The sequence below is a fragment of the Peromyscus maniculatus genome, chromosome 6, assembly GCF_049852395.1.
Source record: "Peromyscus maniculatus bairdii isolate BWxNUB_F1_BW_parent chromosome 6, HU_Pman_BW_mat_3.1, whole genome shotgun sequence".
Lineage (NCBI taxonomy): Eukaryota > Metazoa > Chordata > Mammalia > Rodentia > Cricetidae > Peromyscus > Peromyscus maniculatus.
Window position 1 is genome coordinate 76136331 of NC_134857.1, and position 21225 is coordinate 76157555.

The window sequence follows — 21225 nt, forward strand, 5'->3', positions numbered from 1 at the left end:
GCCCAGCCTGGGTTACATAGTGAGTATCAGGACTGTTTGGATCACAGAATGAGACTTCGTTTCAAAAAACAACGACAGACAAACAAAAACCTCAAACCAAACCAACAGGCCCAGGCAATCAGACACTACTCAGACTCGAACTTGGCTGTGCTTTGAACTGTGGAAGGAGATTGGTTTTTATAATAAGAGTTTGTGTGTGTCATGCTTTGCTGGGGAGGAACAGGATGAGATAGAGAACATCTTCCGTTTCCTGATTCCCTTGGGGAAGTTAAGACTCTGGGGAGTGGGGAAGGATGGGTACCTTCTGATGGCCTTCCTCAGATCCTGACTGACTTGCGATTTTCTTCTGTTTTCCGAGCTGTGTCAACATCTTCCCCAGCGAAGGGCTTTGGTTTGGAAGCTGTCCACTTCAGCAGAGCTGCCAATTCTTGATTCTTTCTCAAGTGGGCAAGGGTACATTTTGTTTTGTTGGTGAGTGTTGGGGAGGAGAAAGGAGGCACAGAAGAGTGCCCACAGCCAGTCCTTGTCCGGCTCGCTCTGGCTGCCAGGTCCCCGGCTTTGTGTCGGGGGAGATGACTTGGCTGCACGGCATCTGAGTTATTTGGGAAGGTGGCTCTCACTCTCCTCAGCTATCTGATTGGGATGGCGGTATAAAAACTTCATTCTTGGCCAGTGTTGTCAGCCTCTGCTCCACCCTCTTCTAGACACTTCTTGTGTGTACTGTATGAAGTATTTATGACTCTTCAGCCTAGAGTGAAACCAGTCATGCGTTCCCTTAAAACAGCGGCTCTCAACTTGTGGGTCGCAACCATTTTGGGGGTTGCTGAAGGATCCTTTCACAGGGGTCGCATATCAGGTATCCTGTAGACCAGATGTTTTCATATTAGGAGCAAAATTACAGTTATGCAGTAGCAACAAAAAAATTGTATGGTTCAGGGTCACCTTTCTATCTTGCCTCTGAGTGTTGTTATTGCATCAATGGCCCTTATTTCTGGTTTTCCTCTGTTGTGCTGGGCGTCAACCTCAGGACCCCTTTGCATGCTAGGCAAGTGCTGTGCACTGAGCTGTATTCCCAACCCATGATTTCCCCAGCTTCCCACTACCTAGCCCCTCCTTTTCAATTTTTGTTGTTTATTTTGTTTTTGTTTTTTTGAGACAGGGTTTCTCTTTGTAGCCCTGGCTCTCCTGGGACTCACTGTGTAGGCAGCCCTCAAACTTAGCGATCCACCTGGCTCTGCCTCCTGAGTGCTGGGATTAAAGGCGTGCGCCATCACTGCCCAGCTCCTTTTCAGATTTACATGAGGAGCTGTTTTAACATTTAGAACATTGTAGGGAAAAAACCCTAACAGATAATTTTGAGCCCACGACTCAAATTTAAAGAATATTAGTATTTTATCTTACTTGTTTTAGATTTCATGCACTCTAAAAAATGTTTTACAAATATAGCTGAAGTCCTACCCTTCCTCTTTTCAAGAAGAGACTGTGGGCCTGATCATTTCATTTTAGATTTTATACTTTTCCCCCACATATTGCATATTCATAAACATGTTTATGTATACTGTATAATCTTATGTAAGTATAGTCTTACTAGAAACAGACAATAGGATGTTTCCAGTGGTGTCAGATTGCTTTTTCAGATGTCTAGCTGTGGGCCTAGTTTATGCTGTCCCTTCATCTTGAAGCTACTTCCTCTTTGACTGCTCAGGAGCCCCACCCCCGTTAAGCTTCAGTGTCTGGTCTTCCACGGCATCTTTTGTTTGTCTTCCATAGGAGGTGGTGCCTGTCCCGCTGCTGACCTGCACCGTTTTACTGAACTTGTCATGTAGGATCTGTATGGTCTCCTGCTCTGGCTCGTTTGTGCCGTCAGGAGTCTTCGTCTAAGCACTGTAGGTGCCGTGAAGACAGATAAATAGTCTCTTTTATGTTTGGTTTCCTTGTGGTCTTACCACAGTAAGCATTTAGTAACTATTAGTCATGATTAGTAAGTAAGTGGTCAAATTAATAAAAAAGGGAAGGTATCCATTGTGTTAGTGAACTCTTGTTTTAATTTAAAAATTTGAGATGGCCCTATAAACAGAAGGCTTACAAAGAAGCAGTCTGCAGTAAAAGGGTACTGAGAGGCACGTGAAGCCCACTCAGGACTGGTTTCCTGCAGGGGTGAGAGCACACTTTGGAGACTGGAGTAGAAATCGATAGGTGATATCATCGCAGTGGCAGACTCCTGGGAATTGATCCTGGTGGCTTTTGATCCTGTGTGCTCCCGTGGCCAGGCTCACCACACTAGCTATCAAATTCTGCTTTTGTCATCACAGTTTGGGCATCCTCATCAGAGATGAGTCACACACACACACACACACACACACACACACACACACACACACACAGCCACCTCTCTGTTTACTTACTAAATACTGCTGAGGACCAGGAAATTTTGGCCTCTGAAGAAAACATGATACACACATTCTTATATACATGTGTGCATGTATTTTTAACCATGTCTCCCACCTTCACCACACATTTTTACATACGTGTGTACATGTACTTTTAGCCATGTCTCCTTCCACCTCTGGCTTCTCAACTTTTTTTTTTAGTTTTTTTAAGATAGGGTCTCACTGTGTAGCTCACACTGGCCTGTCCAAGAATTCACAGTCCTGCCTCAGCCTGCCCACTGTGGGTTTACCAGAATTATTTGTTATTGTTTTCCCAGACAGGGTTTCTCTGTGTAACCCTGGCTGTCCTGGAACTGACTCTTGAGTTCGAGTCCAGCCTGGTCTACAGAATGAGTTCCAGGACAGCCAGGGCTGTTGCACAGAGAAACCCTGTCTCAAAAAACAAAACTGAGGAGGCCAGGATGTTTCAAAAGCTACAGATGATTGTTTTCAAAGCTTCAAAAGCATATTAGTTCTGCAGCATAGAGTCCTAATAAAACATTGTTTGGGCCTCAGTGATTTGCCCTACCCCCAAGTAAGAGTTAAATATTAAGGTAACTGTATGAAATTGTTAAAAAACAGTCAAATATTGGTAATTTTATTTATTTATTTATTTATTTTGGTTTTTCGAGACAGGGTTTCTCTGTGTAGCTTTTGCGCCTTTCCTAGAACTCGCTTTGGAGACCAGACTAGCTTTGAACTCACAGAGATACACCTGCCTCTGCCTCCTGAGGGCTGGGATTAAAGGTGTGCGCCACCACCGCCCAGCGTGGTAATTTTATATACTTAAATCAATATGTTTAACATGAAGTTTAATTTCCTTTTGGAGTTCTGAAGAACAATATCATGAAGGTTTTGAAGTAGATAATCCCAAATCTAATTATATCTCTGAAATGTACTTCTTATTTTATTTCAACTGCTTTTCTTTACAGTCATTATTAGGTCAAATTTTGATGGAGTGTCTATTTCAGATTACATGTATGGGGTATTGAGAAGGTTGGAAGGGAATGTGTGGGGCCAGAGTGACTTCAGTTAATATCTTCAGAATTGAGATGTTAATTATTAGGGTTCCAGAGATAGTTCATTCGCTAACTTAGCTTTGGCCAAGAAGCCTGGGATGTGCCAGGTGGTGGTGGTGGTGGCGGATCTCTGTGAGTTCAAAGCCAGCCTGGTCTACAGAGCGAGTTCCAGGACAGCCAGGACTACACAGAGAAACCCTGTCCCAAAAAACCACACCAAAACAAAAGCCTGAAGTGAAAACCTTTGCGGTGACTGTGTGTGTGTAATTGATTGTGTTAAGTGTAGTGAGTTTACACGTCCTGTAAATGACACCCCCCCCCCCACACACACCTTTTGGCTGACTCCATGCTGCCTCTCTAGCCTCCATAAGGACATCTGGTGTTGGAGAAGATGCCTGTAGTCAGGTGGAGACGTGGGGAAGGAAGAGGGAAGGAGCTCCAGCCCAGACTGTCTGCTACCCTGTGGAGGTCGGGGAGGAAGATGCTGAGGTCAGGAGAGAGCAGAGCAGCAGAGGTCAGCAGGTATTCCAGAGGAGCACCGAGGACCGGGGCAGAGCGTCCTTCCTGACTCGTCCAAACCTGGCACAGGCTCTGTGAAAGCCTTGAAATTTAGCTCTCTCCGGGCTCTATACTTACAGTTAATTGAATAACATGTAAAATGTAGCTGAAAAGATCAACTTTGTGTTCTGCAGCAGGGTTGTTGTATTTGTTTTGTTGTTGTTGTTTTGTCAAGGCTGTTTTAAATGGGTTAATACTTTTGTGCCTTTAAAAATATTTATTTATTTAATGTGCATTGGTGTTTTGCTTGCATGCATGTCTGTGAGAGGGTGTCACATCTCCTGGAACTGGAGTTACAGACAGTTGTGAGCTGCCTTGTGGTCACTGGAAATTGAACCCGGGCCCTCTGAAGAGCAGCCAGCACTCCTGACCACTGAATCATCTCTTCAGCCCCGCTTTGTGCCTTTTGAATCATTAGCAGCTAAGAGCGAAGGAAAAGGAGCTTTCTTCTCTGAGACTGTAATGTTAGTGGAGCTTGTTGTTATGTGGAGCCGGTCTACTTGGAGGCTGAGGAACAGCCGTGGGGAAAGTGTCATGTGGACAGCCCCACGCACGGTTCAGGCAGCAGGTCCGTGTCTGCTGGTAAAGCCCCTGTGAGCCTTTGCTTCTGTTTCCTTTGAACTTGGAAGAGCTCACCTGTCTGTAAGCTCATTCCTCTTGATTTCCCATCACTTACTAGGGGACAAGTCTCTGATGTCCCTAACTCTTGGTTACTGTTGTTTACTGACCAGAGGTAGAGACTTCCCATTACTCTTGTCAGAATTCTGAAGATAGATTTGAAAACGAGACCTAAGTGTTGCCATATCCTAGCTTCTTTCACACCCTCTTTGTAAGTTTTTATGATATTCTTGTTCATAATGAAAATTAAGATTGTGTAAGTTTCCTTCAGTGTTTGATGACTGGTGAAGATGATGCTCTCCGTGTCCTGAGCACTGTGTGCACTAGGCTCTGGGCGGACGATGCTCTCTGTGTCCTGAGCACTGTGTGCACTAGGCTCTGGGCAGATGATGCTCTCCGTGTCCTGAGCACTGTGTGCACTAGGCTCTGGGCAGATGATGCTCTCTGTGTCCTGAGCACTGTGTGCACTAGGCTCTGGGCAGATGATGCTCTCCGTGTCCTGAGCACTGTGTGCACTAGGCTCTGGGCAGATGATGCTCTCCGTGTCCTGAGCACTGTGTGCACTAGGCTCTGGGCAGATGATGCTCTCTGTGTCCTGAGCACTGTGTGCACTAGGCTCTGGGCAGATGATGCTCTCTGTGTCCTGAGCACTGTGTGCACTAGGCTCTGGAAGATGATGCTCTCTGTGTCCTGAGCACTGTGTGCACTAGGCTCTGGAAGATGATGCTCTCTGTGTCCTGAGCACTGTGTGCACTAGGCTCTGGGCAGATGCACCAAAGTGATGCTAAGAAGGTGTTGTCCAATAAATAAGCAAGAGTAAGAAGATAGGTCCTGTGGGAATCCATATTCTGGGTTAAATAGGACTTGGTTACACACACACACACACACACACACACACGCACACGCACACGCACACGCACACACGCAGAGAGAGAAACAAATGTAGACTTTGTAGTATATATAACATCATACAGCATTTTAGAACTGAAGAACTTTACATGTTACTATCATTTCCTAGCTGAGGAGAACAAAACCAGAAAATTTGAATTACTTGTCCAAGATTGTAGTTAACAACAAACACTGTGTATTTGCTTTCTGGAAAGTTGGGCCTCCGGTATAGAGTAATATGCATCAAGAAATTAATTATTAGGGCTCAGGAGATAGCTCAGTTCTTAAAGTGCTTGTCAGTCACAACCTTGAGGACCTGAGTGTGATCCCTGTCACCCGTATAGAAAGGCTGGCCTGGTGATGGGAATGCTTGTGACCTCTGACCTGGGGAAGAGGGACAGGCAGATCCCTGGGTCTCAGTGGCCAGCCAGACTGACATAGAAGGTGAGTTCCAGGCCAGTGAGAGACCCTGCCTCAAATAAATAACAATAAGTGAAGAAATGATAAATAAGTCAAAGTGAAATGACCCCTAATGCAATTCTGTGGCCTCCACGTACACAAGCACATGTGTACCCACATTTGTGTCTGTACGTGCACACACACTGTGCACTTGCAGACACATGAACAGAGAACTTAATAATCTTGTGAGTACTAAATATTTGGAAACGAGATAAATATTAATGCAAAGTCATGAACACTAAATACCAAGTGAGGAATCAATTCATGTAGCATTCTGTGTAAGTATGGAAGGTAGAGGTAAAAATTTCCTCTCCTCGTGAGCAATTTGAGTGATTTGAAGAGAAATACAATTTAGTAATTTTTATTGTAGAAAAGGGATAGATAATACTGTGCATATTCTCAAATGGGCTAGAACAATAGGAAAGTTTAGCTGGGTTGGCTTGGGATACTTTTCTTGGGAAGATTTTCCTGCTGGGAATCTTTGGAAACGGTGATTCTAACCAGAGGCTTTCAGCTAACACTGAATTGAGAGTCGCAGTCACTAGTTGGTTCGGCTCCAGTAAGCAATAGAGCTTGGCCTGGAGCTCTCTGGACTGTCCTGCAGTGTTCTCTTTTACCGTATCGTATTGCTTAGGAGGAGGTAGGTCGTGGTTAAAAGTGCAGATCAGATGCCCGGGAAATGGAATGGGAAGTTAAAGACCACATTATGATGAGGTCTAACCACAAGCTGTTTCAGTTCTGGATAGGTTTTCTGTGCACTTAAACACTACTGTGTGCTCACGGCTCTCATGCTCAGAGCGCACTACAACAAGGAATTAGTGCTGTCTTCTCTTAGACTCAGCTCTTTGTACTCAAAGGGATAGACTCCTTTGGATCTTGGATTTAAATGTATGTTCTCTCTGATTCTCAGTTTCAAAGATGAAATAATTTTCCCTTTGCTGCTTGGGTTAGTGAGCTGTAGGTAATGTCTTTTTGGAATAAAGGGAGGAAGGAGGTCTAAATTCAACTCTTTCTGGTTTATATTGTCAGCAGTTAAGAACAACTAACATAAGTGCTTTTACCTAAAAAGGGAAGTGAGTACTGTGAGGCTGTTGAGTGTTTTTACTAGCAGATTAGAGGCTTGTACGTGGTTTTAAAATACGTAACCAGACACATTAATGTAGTGCTCTTTCTCACCCCTCTTCTTTTCTTTTTGGCCACGATTTTATCTTCGGGTTGACAGATGCCTAAGGATTCAGAATAACATTTGTTATTTTCAACTGTAAGGGCCTGGCACTGCTCTTAATTTTATCTGCCAAGACTGTTTTCTGGGTTTTGTGACCAGGTTTCTAGTAGTAAACACTTTCCAACACTTGACTTACAGGACCCATACCCTATTTTGTTCTCTGCCAGGGTCTCTGTCATGACTTTGACCTGGCTGGAGAATAAAAGGAAGACAGTATTACTGTTTGAGAGTAGACCCTATCCTGACTTCAACCTGGTACTTTATATCTCAGTTAGTACAACAATCCCCCAAGGTAGATATCCTTACATACAGTTACAGATGAATTATTCAAAATAGTCATTGCTGTTGTTGAGGCACTGTGCTGAGTACTAAGGCTTAGTACTAAGTACTAAGTCACTGAGCACTAAAGTGCTGAGGATATTATGGTGAATGTCACATGAGGTCCCTGCCAGAGTTACAAAGAGGCTAAAGGACTTACCCAAGGTTCCAAGAAGAATGGTAGAGCTAGGATTTAGATAGAGCTTGGATGGATTCCAGAGGTAACGTCTGCAACCATTATTACATTAGGCTGTCATTTAGATACATTGCACAATCTTTAAATACATAAGTAAGACAAGTCATAAAAACAGGTGGAACCTCCTGAATTCTTTTGTTCTAAAGGCTCTTGACGAATACAAGAAAGAAACGTGTCTGTGCTGACAGGCCTACCTGCCCAACACGGCCTTTTCTATTTCCCTCCCGACTCATACCTGGGCATATACTGCGGCCTGCTTTAGACCCTGCGTTTTGAAGACTGGAAGATTTTGCTTCCTTGGTTTCCTGAAAGTTCCTTGCCTACTCTCGCATTCTTTCTTGTTGCTCCGTGGTAAGTAATGCATTGTTGACAGTGTCATGTGTCATTCCAGTGGAATATTTCTCTTTTCCCCAGTTCTTCCTGATGAGTATGTGAACAGGAACACTTCGGTTAGATTTACCTTCTGCAGTTGACTCAGTTAGAAAATGTTTTCTGTATCCTAATTCTAGGAAAGAGTTTTGAGAGTGGGAAGAACATGTATGTGTCCTCTGCCTAACCATGATCAGTTTTATTTGTATTCTAAGTTGATTCTTTAGCTGATGTTATTAAAGAGAGTACTCATTTTTTAAATTATTATTATTTGATTTTTCAGGACAGGGGTTCTCTATAGTGGAAATTGATGAGGCAATTCCGTGTAGTTTATCTGGGTCAAAGGAGGTTTATTTTGGGTAAACTTACAGCAAGCAAAAGGGTCGGTTACAGGATCCAGGAGAGGTGAGGCGCACTTCAGTGTGGTTCCCTGGAGAACTCTGACTAGGTCTGCAGTCCAGCATCCAGGATCACGAGGTAGCCAAGAGAGAGCGAGCATGCGCACATGTCAGGTCTTAAGGGGTCCCCGTCTCGGCCATGCCCCAGGTAGGGCCAGGTACCTAGTAGTTAACCTGCTGCCTACTAGGGCGGTGCTTCAGGGGTAAAGCAGCCCTGGCTGTCCTGGACTGGCTTTGTGGACCAGGCTGGTCTCGAACTCACAGAGATCAGTCTGCCTCTATTTCCTGAGTGCTGGGATTAAAGGTGTGTACTACTACATCCACCTCGAGAGTATTCATTTTAAATTATGGCTGTTGTTATGTGCCGATACCTGGGATAAGTGAAATTCAACAGTTTCAAAATAGGCTCAAGGATTTCTTTTAGAAATTACTAGAAAGCATTGCACATGCTCAAGACTCAGAATCTGAATTCCATTTGTGTTCCGGAGTCTCGGTAGGATCACAGTTGTGGGTATTAGAACTGTTTGGTATCGAGGATGCCGTCAGTTTTATACTGAGTGTTGTGTATATAGCTTCTGCTGCTTTCCAGGACCGAGGCCAAAATCCAGTTGGAACTGTTGGCTCAGGTTGCCTTTGCCATAGCCACCAGCTGTAGCCTTCTGAATAACTGGTGACTTGTGACAGGAAGGATGGTGTGGAGCACACAGCTGTCTAGCCTGTCCTACAAGGATCTCAGCCTGCTCCAGAGCCTCTTGAACCTCTCTGTCCCAGTTCCATACAGCGCTCTTCATCAAGTTATACAGAGGACAGACAGCTTAGGCAAGATGGAACATGAATATCTGCCAGTATCCCGAGAGTCCCCGGAATGCCTGTGGCTTCTGTATGTTTACAAGCACAGGCTGTTGTAGGATTCTGTTAGTAACATGGCCAGGTATCATGTGCATCTTACCAGACCATAATACCATTTGTACAGCTGGTCCTGGACCTTGCACTTTGTGCAGACTGAGCGCTCCTCCTCGCTCCTTTAGATGCACATGTGACTGTGACGCTTTCCGACTCTTCAGAACACTCAGAGGGTAGCATTGTGTCATCTGTGTAACAGAATCTTTCCAGAGGATGGGCAGGGCAAAGCAGCACCCCGGACCACCATCCTGAGATAAATTGTGGGGTTACAGAGAGAGCCCTGGAGAAGCACTCTGAGAGTCTGTAGTCAAGGGTTGTGAGCAAGTGTCAGGTGATCGATCCCACGGTTCACCACTAAAGACACTAAAGGCACCTGTGAGCAAGGTCTAATGTGGCAGGGAAAGGCTCCATCTGTTTGCATCAGTTACTTCTTGCAAAGATCAAGGCTGGGTACACAGCATGGGGGGAGGCGCTAACCTAACTAGCTCCCTGTAGCCCTCAGTTGTTCTTTCTGTCCCGGTACATTTCCATGTCCTGGGGCCCTTCCACAGTCTCCCTGAATTTCTCCACACCCGAGGAACTCAGTGGGCCTGACTGGGTCTGCTCAGACCCTCTGCCCAGGGCCAAAGGAGAACACAGTCTTGCTCTCCCCTGCTGCACCCGCAGGCTCCCTGGGTCAGACAGGCCCGTGCTGACACTGTAGTGTTGCCCCCCCATTCGCCATACCTGGCTGTTGAGGGAGTTCCTGCCTGGTCAGACTGTCCCCAGCCTAGCATAGCCTTTGTTGGAGGGAAACATGCTCTCCCCATCAGGGGATAATGAGCCGCCCCCGGACAGGCTTGATGGTTTTACCTGTGCTGTTCTGTAGCCGTTGTCTTCGTGAAGTGCTGCTTGGACTTGAAAGCCTTCCAGAGAGCTCCGTAGCACACACCTTGGCTTTCTGTTGATTCTTTCCTTACGAACTCCAGCTCGACACGAATCTTGCCACATTTGTCTTTGAGTAATCCAGACCTCTCCTTTTGCTTTTTCTTTTTTAAAATAGATGTAATTATTTTTATTTTATGTGCATTGGTGTTTTGCTTGTGTGTATGTCTGTGTGAGGGTGTCTGATCCCCTGGAATTAGAGTTGCCAGCAGTTGTGAGCTGTCATGTGGGTGGGGAATTAAACCTGGGTTCTCTGGAAGAGCAGCATGTGCTCTTAACTGCTGAGTACTTTTTAAAGATTTCACATAAGTAGAGTGGGCAGAGAGGCACATGCCTGAAACACCAGCACTGTGAAGCTGGGGAAGGACATCACCTCTCTGCTTTACTATTGTTTGTTTGGTTTTGGTTTTTGAGACAGAGTTTCTCTGCGTAGCCTTGGCTGTCCTGGAACTTGATCTGTAGCCCAGGCTGGCCTCGAACTCACAGAGATACACCTCCCTCTGTCTCCCCAGTGCTGGGATTAAAGGCGTGCGCCACCATCGCCTGGCTCTGCTTTTTTTATTATCTAATTTAGGTTGTTTCCTCACATTAGGGACTGTTTACATGCTGGGATGGAGTGTTTCGTTGTCTGAGGAGACGATTGGACAATACGGGGACCCATCGAATCTGAACATGTCATGAGAGATGGTGGACAGTTGATGGGGTGTGTCTAACCTGAAAGACATGCGGGGTACTTGGTAGGTGCATAGTCAGTGAGATGGTCTCCCTGCTCCTGTAGCCCTGGCTCACCTTGGCCTCCCGCTTTCTTCTCCAGCCTTCGTGGTGTAGTGCTGGTGTTGTAGGCATGCACCCTCTGCCCACTCTATGTTCAATCTTTAAAGAGTTCTCAGGTGCCATGTGTTGCCAGTTTGCCTTCTGCGGACATTTTCTCCTTGTTAAGTATTTCTTCTTTAGAAAATGAAGTCCTGGTGCTGGTGAGATGGGCCAGTGAGCAAAGGCATTTGCCGCCATTTGTGCTGATCCGAGTTTGGGACAAGATTCCCGTGGTGGGAGGAGAGAACTGACTCTTAATGTGTGCACTGTGGAACATGGCCCCTCCCAGTAACTGTAATAATAAAACAGTAAGGCTTCCTAAGCATTTAACTGTAGGCAAAGCTTGTAGTCCTACAGGTTTTTGATAGAAGTAACTTATTGACCCTTTGATAGTTGAGAATACGTACTTGCTTTTGAGTTCTCATTAAAACTGGGTTTGATTTTTGAGATAGTTTTCTATAGGTTCTTTTTATGTCTTCTATTTTTAAAACCAGTAATTATTACTGCCGACACTACTACCACTGAAAATAATAATGGGTTACAACTCATTTTTAGGTTTGATTTCTTAGGTTAGTTTTAGGGAAGGATTCAGAGGCCAGTGAGGTATTTACCTTGTGTACTAACTGATGCTTTTGTAGTTTTTGTGGGAGAGGGAAGTCAAAGACCTTCCTTCTGTACACTTGGTCTGACGCCATGCTCTTGTGAAGGGTTGCCTAGGCTCCTTCTACCCAGTCTATATGCGCAGAGAGTTCAATAGTTTTCTTATTTGCATTGTATTTGTGCACATGACATAGAGCTTCTAAAGCAAATTTGACAGGACATATAATTTTGCAGGGTGTAGGGTTTCACCTAGCCCACCCTGGGTAGCTGAAGATGCCCTTGAATTTCCTAATCCTTCTGCCTCCACCTCTCAAATGCTGGGATTATAGGTGTGAACCATCTCACTGTGTCTACCTAAATACTTAGACATTTTTAGTATGTTCTTCTGGAAGCATCTACATAGGAAACAGCTCATCATGAGTTGGGGATAAGGTCAACCACATTCTTCCCATATTGATTCTGTATAATAGATTGCAAACATATTGGTCCAGATCAGTTTCTGTTTGATTCCCAAAGTAGTGAGATTGAGTAAACAATGTCATTGACTGAAGTATTTGATGAGGTATTTCATGAAAGGACTTCATAGGTAGCTTTTTTTTTTTTTTTTGGTTTTTTGAGACAGAGTTTCTGTGCGTAGTTTTGGTGCCTGCCCTGGATCTTGCTTTGTAGACCAGCTGGCCTTGAACTCACAGAAATCCGCCTGCCTCTGCCTCCTGAGTGCTGGGTTAAAGGCATGCGCCACCACCACCCAGCCCGTAACTTTCAATGATTGGCTGTTTTTTCTGAGGTCCTGAGTTCAATTCCCAGCAACCACATGGTGGTTCACAACCATCTGTAATGAGATCTGGTGCCCTCTTCTGGTGTGCAGGCCTGCATGTAGGCAGAACACTGTATACTAAATAAACAAAATCTTAAAAAAAAAAAAAATCAACTTGTCCGGTAGATTTTGAAGAGGATCTCTCTCCCTTTTATGGTCTCTTTTGCTTTTTTTTTTTTTGGTCTCTGATTTCTGATACTTGTTATATATTTGTTCGGTAAAGGAAGTTAGCTGATACCTGCTTATAGGCAGAGTTTCCCTGTGCCAGGAGCCACTCCCAAATAATTAAAATAATTAATTAAGTGTTTGGCCAATATCTCAGGCTTGTTACTAGCTACTCTTACATTTAAATTAACCCATTCTTTCTTTCTTTCTTTCTTTTTCTGAGACAGGGTTTCTCTGTGTAGCTTTGTGCCTTTCCTAGGACTTGCTTTGTAGACCAGGCTGGCCTCGAACTCACAGAGATCCACCTGCCTCTGCCTCCCAAGTGCTGGGATTAAAGGTGTGCGCCACCACCGCCGGGCCTAACCCATTATTTCTTATCTGTGCTTTGCCACGTGACTTGGTACCTTCTCCACGCATGGCATGCCCATTTTGCTTCTCCCTTCATCTGCTGGCCGCTCCTCTGCCTCTGCCCTACTTCATCCCAGCCTCCTTAGTTTGGTTGTCCCACCTATACTTCTGCCTGGCTACTGGCCAGTCACTTCTAATTCAACCAATCAAAAAAGATTGGGTGACCAATCTTTACAGTGTACAAAAGGGTGATTCTACAGCACCTGCCATTTTGGTTTTTATTTTTATTTTTTTCTTGTTCCTGGAATCAGCCCATTATGAACTAGAAGGTAGCAGTGGCTTGTATGTTCCCCTTCACCTCACAGCCTGACTGGCATTGAATTAGGCGGTTACATTTCCACCAGTGGAGACTTTGCACCTGGGCACCACTGTGCCTCAGGATGGTGGCCCTTCCTGAGGAGGAGGACAGAGGTTTTTGTTTTTTATGAAGTAAACTAGCTTGAATAAATGTAAGGAGACTTACTGCTTTGATGCTTTAGGCTTCCCGCTTCTGGGCAGACAGAAGACATGTATTAAAAGTTGGTGTTTTGTTTTTTGGTTTTATGTTGCTGTGTCCTGTTCAAAACTCAGCAGTGATTTTTAGTTAGTACAAGAGAAGTATATTCAATAAAAATAAGTTTCTTCTGAAAAAGTGTATTCTAGCTTCAAACCATCGATATAAAAGTAAAAAGAAAAACTATCTCTATGATGCATAATTTTATCCTACCCTCTTGCTTTAGACCTTAGAAATATGATGCTGCAGACTACTTCCAAGTAGAGGTTCTTCTTAGTGGTGATTGGCACACAAATTTGTTTTGCTGTGCCTCTCTGAGGTGTCTTTTCCTAAATATGGGTTACCTAAGGGATTGACTTTTTAAGTGCACATCTTTTTCTTTGATCCACATCTGTAGAAGTCAGAGATTAAGCTGGGTACCGGGGAAATTGAAAGCTAGTGATATGTGGCATCAGGTAACAGTACTGGAATCACTAGATTTACGTTTTTGGAACTGATTTTTATCATTTGTTGGCTCTGTGGCTTTGGACAGGCCATTGAACCTCACTCACTCGGCTCTGAGTTCATGTTGTCTGTAACTTGATTGTGGGGAATAAAATGGTCTCTGATAAAGCCAGGCATGGTGGTGGAGCCCACCTTTAATCCCATCCCTCAGGAGGCAGAGGCAAGTGGATCTCTGTGAGTTTGAGGCCAGCCTGGTCTACAGAGTGAGTTCCAGGACAGCCAGGGCTGTTACACAGAAAAACCCTGTCTCAAACTAGAAAAAAAGTTTCTGATATTTCTAAGAGCTCCTGACTCTAAAGTGTGGCACAGGAAAACCCTGACTTTCTGAGCCATCCTACCTCTATCTACATAGGCTGTTAATTACGTAAATGGTAAAAGCATTTGGTACCCTGCCCTAGGCAGCCTGGAACCATCCGATTGGGTTGTGTACTCACCCCTAATGTACTTATGTACACAAGTAGAAGGGACTTGTTTATTTTTAATGTTTATCAATGCATGTATGCATGTAGAGCATGCACGTGCCTGGTGCCCTGTGGAGGTCAGAAGAGGACATCAGCTCCCCTGGGATTGAAGTAACAGATGGTTGTGAGCCAACGTGTGAATGCTGGGAACCGAAATGAGCTCCTCTGCAAGAGCAGTGAGGACTCTAACTGTTGAGCCATCTCTCTAGCACCCCGTTTTAACACTTACTGTCCTACTTTATGTGTGGAGTTGCTTTGTCTACATGTGTGATTGTGTAGTTTGTACCTGCCTGGGACCAGCAGAGGTCAGAAAAGGGTGTTGGATTCCCTAGAACTGGAGTTATAGGTATCAGTGTGGGTGCTGGGAATCAACCCAGGTCCTCTGGAAGGGCAACCGGTGCTCTTAACTGCTGAGCCATCCCTCCAGTCCCAGCTTGTTTCTAAAAGAAAAACGAAATCCTGCAAGAGGAGCAACTCTCACAAGTGAAAGAGGTCCAGAGTCTGGAGATAACCCAATCAGAGTGTACACTTTAACTCCAGCTTGGATCTGTGTGCACTTGTCAGAGTGGGCTAGTTCTTAGGAGGGATGGTAACAGCTGAGACAGTCAGTAAACATGGATAGTATTTAAAAGACTATTAAGAGTTCTTCTGGTGATTTTACCATAAGTCTTTGGAGAACGGTGTGAACGTGAATCAGAATCAGAGCTTTGCCTTGCCATTTGGGTCATTTAGATATGACAAATGCCTCTGTGTATATGTGTCAGCTATTAGAAAGCACAGAATTAAAAACCTTAAAGAGTATTTAGTTAAAAATATTTGAGAGATAGTCATGATTGTAGCCCAGGTTGGTCTAGAACTCACTAAGTAACTGAGGCTGGTCTTGAACTTGGGAGTTTTCCTGCATCAGTCTTTTGAATATTGAGATTACAGGAATGTACTACTATAATTTGAAACTTTTTTTTATGATCAGTCAATGTGTTTCACAAACAAAACTACAAAAGTTATTTAGTGGACTCAAAGCTATACACATTAATTCAGACCTTCTCATCATATCAGTGGAGTAGATCAGAAAACTGTAAATATTTGAAACCAACAAATAATTCATAAGTCTATTTTAAGTATGAATACATAGAATAGCATGAATATTTTAGAACCACAACTGTTTGTTAGGGTCTCTCTCTCTCTCTCTCTCTCTCTCTCTCTCTTTCTCTCTCCCCTCTCGTTAATAAATATGTTAAGTCTGTTCCTAAGCTTTTAAAGTATAAAATAATAATGGCAACATGAAGGATCTCCACCGAAATGTAATCTTGTCCTCCAGCCTCCTGCTGTTGGTGAGATTCCACTTCCTCACTCACCTAGGTAAAGTCGCTGCTCTGTATAGATTCCTGCACTAGTGACACTAACCGTTTCCACTCCTCACCCGCTAAAATGCCTTGAAGGTGGGACTGTGGTGCCTCGTCATTGTTTGTATCCCAACCCTTAAATCAGTGTCTAGAAGATGGTAGTCCAGGCCAGCAGAGCCTGAATAAATGACTGATAGTCACTTTGAGGTTAGGATGGAAGTGTCTAAAGATCTACTAATAACAATGGCAGGCGCTTTACATAGAGCCTATAGAGAGAAGGAGGTTTAGAGATGGCCAGAAAAGATAGGTGCAGAACTAAAAAGGAAGTGACGCACATCTTTGAGCTGAAGTATCTAATTTGTTGTTTTGTTGTTTGAAGTAGTCCAATGTGTAGCCTTGGCTAACCTGGTACTCTCTGTGTAGCTTAGGGTGGCCTTGAACTCAAAACAGTCCTCCTGCCTCAGCCTTCTGAGTGCTGAGATTACAAGTACACACCAGTGTGCCTGACTTTTAAGTATCTAATTTATAAAAGGAAAACTTCGTTGTCTAATGAAGGCTAAAAATTATTTACTGTATGTGGAAGGAAATTAATTTACCAAAAGAGGTTTATGAAATAAATTAATTTCATATAGGTAACTAACACAGTACAGTAGTTTGATTTATTCCCCTTCTTTCTGATTTCTTCATTGACTAGATATTTTGTAATTGACAAAGAAATCACCAATAATTATGAATCAAGTAGGGGAGAGGGTAGTTACTAAAGGCTAGAGAATTGGCTTTTGAGAGATACTATGTTTGGCATTTAGTGTAGGCTGTTGATTTGTTGTTCTGTTGGTAGTGGTATGTGTATTAGAAATTCAGCAATCAGTCTCTAAAGGGCTCAAGTAGAACTTTCATTTTTGTAGCCTATTTTAAAAGTTGACTTTATTGAAAAACCAATTTTGGCTGAGTGTGATGGCATACGCCTTTAATCCCAGCACTCAGGAGGCCGAGGCAGGCAGATCTCTTGAGTTTGAGGCCAGCCTTGTCTACATAGTGAGTTCCAGGACAGCCAGGGATACGTAGAGACCTGACTCAAAAGACAAAACAGAACACAACACCAAAAACCCAAGAAAAGAAAACCCAACCTTGGGCTATTCTTAGCCCTATCCGAAAGGAAAAAGAAAAAAGTGTGTAAAGTACATATCTTATCTAAATCTAAAACAAACAAACAACAACAACAACAACAACAACAAACCCAGTGCTTTAGGCACAGGAGTACAAGCTTATAATTCCAGCTATTTGGGAAACTGAGAGGGGAGGATTGCAAATTCAGTGCATATTTGGGTTACAGAGTGAGTTCAAGTTTACCTTGGGCTATACAGTGAGAGCAGTCTTAAAAAACCAAACAACAACAACAACAAATCCCCAAACAAAAATGAGCTGAGCTGGAAATGTGTCTCATTTGGTAGAGTGCTTGCCTAACATGCATGAAAACCTGTCTGTGTTGGATTCCCAACACCACATAAACCAGGTGTGGTGGCATGTCCGTATTCCCAGTACTTGTCAGAAAGAAGCAGGAAGGTCAGTAGTTGAAGGTCAACACAGAGTTCAAGGCCAGCCTGGGCTACATGCAACCCATTCTCAAAACATAAAATAACACCTCACCCCCCATCAGCAAACAAAAAACCTTGAAAAAAACAAGAAAAGATTTGTAGGACTCTCAGAAGGGTTGGTTTGGGAGGAGAGAACTTTGGAAGAAATAATATAGATAGATGTGTTGGGTACCAGTGGAGTTAGAGTATTGTGACAAGGATTTGAGCACAACGGCAGCAGACATTTCTCAAGGATGTACTATGTGTCAGGTATTACTCTAAAGATTATAAATATTTGTAATCTAAATGAGATCTGAACTGTGTGCTTTTCCATTTTATGTTCGGTGTAAAGTAGTTGTATTCTCATGATTACACAGTCCTAAAGTGTTAGGTCAGGGATTTTGATTCTTTGAGTGCAGTTGAGAGGATTAAGCAGTGCGGGTGGACTTTCTGAATGGATTGCCCGTATCCTTCCATCCTCCCAGATGAAGTGTTACAGAGGAGGCACAGTGGTGTGGGCTGACAGGTCAACAGTTTGGTCCTCCACTTGGTTCTTGAGTCACGCGGAGCAATCACCTCACCTCTTTGAGCTTATTCGTCATTTTCATGTGTAGCATGAGGTTGGTGATACCAATCTCATTTCTTAGAGTTGTTTGGAAATGTAAGGAAGGTAAGTCTAAAGCTTTAATACATGATTTTCCTTTCCTTGTTTGCATTTAATGTCACTTGTAGGTCCCTTGAGTAAGGAAGGTGGCCATATCTTCTTTCTTTCTAAGAGGTTATATCTTTGTATGTTGGAAGGACCTGTATAATTACCAAAGTACAGCCTGCCAAACAGTCATTCATCTCTCCCTCCCACCTTACCAAGAATTGTGTCCCGTGCCCTCCTCTCTCTCCCTGTCTGGATTCCTTGGAATTGACATCATAAGCATGGAGGAGTCTCTGACCTTTGGAAATTCTTGAGTCTTAAATGTTGTGGGTTTTCAGTGAGTTTTGGGAAGAGTTGGAGGGGACACCAAGGCAGCTCTACTGCATGATGGAGTGGAGAGAGGGGGTACAGAGTGGGAATGTGGGAGCCTTGGCGAGTGACGTCAAGAGAGAATGTGGGGTCAGTAGTTTCTTAGGCGTTTTAACAGAAGTCTCTTGTCTTCCACCAGTATCACTAGTATTTAATTTTAGGTTCTTTTCTGTTACTAAGTAGTTGGGCACTCAGTACATACAGATGGGCTTTAATGCAGTATTGGTCTGAGTTAAGTCTCTGTAGGGAAGAGAAGCTATTCCAAATAAAATCATTTAACAGTCTTCAGCAAATGTCTTTGAGGTAAGCCACTGTAAATTTTGCCTATGTGCAATACTGGTGTGTGTGGTGGTGGGGTCTGTCTGTCTGTCTGTTGGTCTGTAGTTGGGTATTATACAAATAAGTTTCAATTTATTGGAATGAAAATTGAATACCTGGTAGTGAATGGGACACAGAAATAAGGCAGGTATTTGCCTCACATTTTTCCTGTTTGGTGGGGATGTAAACATGTAAATAAAACAAAATATATGCTCTGTGACCATGTAGTGGTTTGAAAGAAAATGGCCCCCAAAGGGAGTGGCACTGTTAGGAGGTGTGGCCTTGTTAGAATAGGTGTGGTCTTGTTGGAGGAAATGTGTCACTGTGTGGACAGGCTTTGAGGTCTCTTCTCCAGCTTCACTCAGTGTGACAGTCAGTCTACTTCCTGTTGCCTGCAAGGTGTAGCATGCTCAGCTCCAGCACCACGTCTGCCTGCACACTGCCGTGATCATAGTGGACTGAACCTCTGAAACTGTAAGCTGCCACCTCAGTGAAATGTCGTCTTTATGAGAGTTGCCGTGGTTCTGATGTCTCTTGGTGATGTCTTAGTGAAACCCTCACTAAGACAGACCAAGTAATGGTAGATGTGGAGGGCAAGGTTCTGTTGGCACACCAGGGGAAAGCGGACTCCAGAGAACACTGCAAATGAGGCAAGCGCTCACTGCTGGACTAGCAGTCCTCTCAGCTGGGGGACAGTCTGCGGAATGATTGACTTGAAACAGACACACACTTGGTGGGACTAATGGGAGGTAGAGCCAGGTCATGAAGGGCCTTTCTTGATGTGATATACAGAATTTAGATGTTAAACTTGGCTCGTTGGAGAGCTCTTGAGGAATTTTGAGCACTGGGTTATGATATATTTATATTACAAATTCTTTATAGTGGGGGCTTATAAAGGTTGATCAGTATTTGTGGAAAGAAAGAGGAAGTTCTTTTCTGTGTCCCAGTTGTCAAAACTTGAGATAGAATAAAAGCTTGTTAAGGGCATTGTGGGTGGATTTAAGAAGGAGAAAGAAAAGAGAAAAAGAAGCCATCTAAAAGGTTATTCCTGAGCATAAGGCAGGGAAGGAAAGCACGGTGTGCCTTCCGGGCTTGTTGCTTTATTTGATAGATTAGAAAACACTTGAGTTGGAAAGGGTGGAGACAGATGAGAGACATGTCTTTATGTGTCTAGGTTGAAGTGTCTGGGGCTTCTCAAGTGGGGCCGAAAGAATATGAGACTTTGGATACCTTTGAAGTCGTCAGCATTTGGGTGGGCAGGGACATGAGTGGGGTTTTTCCAAGAGGCACTACAGAGTAAGAAATAGAGGGTTTATGGCCAGAGCTGTGTGCTGAACCTTAGTGCAGGAACAGGCAGAGTCCGCAAGGTACCATAGGAGGCTACAAGGGGAGCAGTGATAGGAGGATTTTGATGTACCTGTGAGTGGTACCCATGAAGGTATCAGTGTCTTCTTGTATAAGCTGATTTGAGTAGGATGAGAACTAAGCATAAGTTAAGAAAGTAGAGCATCAAGGGGCTGCAGAGATGCCTCAGAGGTTAAGGGCACTGGCTGCTCTTCCAGAGGTCCTGAGTTCAGTTCCCAGCAACCACATGGTGGCTCACAACCATCTGTAATGAGATCTGGTGCCCTCTTCTGCCGTGCAGAACACTGTATACATAATAAATAAATAAATCTTAAATCTTGAAAAGAAAGTACCAGGGGTTAATGTATTTAAGGAGTTTTTCAAGAAGAGGATAGTAATGTCTTATTCACTGCCCTGTTGCTCTGCATTGGAGGCTGGCTTACAGTTTCAGGTTTAATCCATTGTAATGGCGGGGAGTATGGCCGCACGCAGGCAGGTGCTGGAGCAGTACTGCTTCATAGGCAGAGAGACAGAGACTCGTGGGCTTTTGCAAAAAACTCCGAGCCCATCTCCAGTGACACATTTTACCAAGGCCACACCTCCTCTCCTTTAAATAGTACCACTGGACATTCAAATACATGAGCCTGTTGGGGTCGGGGAGGGAATTCTTATTTAAACCATCACAAATGTGCAAGAAGGGCAGGGGAGAAAGTCTAAAGGAAGGCCTTTTGCCTTGCTTTGTAGGTTTCGCTTTGTTTTGTTTTTCCTGTGCAGTGGGACCAAGATCATTTGCTAAGAGTAACTGAGGTAGCTTCTTGGCTGGGAGGCAAGGGGGAAATGGTGAAGGTGTGGGATGGTCCTGAGACAATCGCTTGGTGTAACAAAGTGAAGTAAAAGACAACGGTGTTCTGTTGAAAAAGAGAAAACTAAATATACTTTGTCATCATGCTGATCTGCAGAATTATTCAAGCTTATTTTGCTCAGTCACTCCATCTAATAGCAGAGAAATTGAGTGGACTAGCCATGCAAGTTGGATCGATGAAACCGAAAGATCAGGAAACTT

At 43.9% G+C, this 21225-nt stretch overlaps 1 protein-coding gene across 11 annotated transcripts in view; it reads left to right on the forward strand.

The window, feature by feature from the left end:
* The window catches only part of Otud7b (OTU deubiquitinase 7B), a 61689-nt gene that overhangs the window by 8506 nt on the left and 31958 nt on the right, over positions 1-21225 (forward strand). For 2 of the 11 annotated variants that reach the window (XM_076574597.1, XM_076574602.1), the window contains exon 2: positions 10897-11041. The exons of 6 other annotated variants lie outside the window; for them this stretch is intronic. The gene's annotated coding sequence lies outside the window, so the exon portion shown is untranslated. Of the gene's footprint in view, positions 1-5139; positions 8062-10896; positions 11042-21225 lie in introns of those variants that run through there. 3 more of the 11 variants (XM_076574599.1, XM_042279533.2, XM_076574598.1) reach the window with 3 other exon arrangements.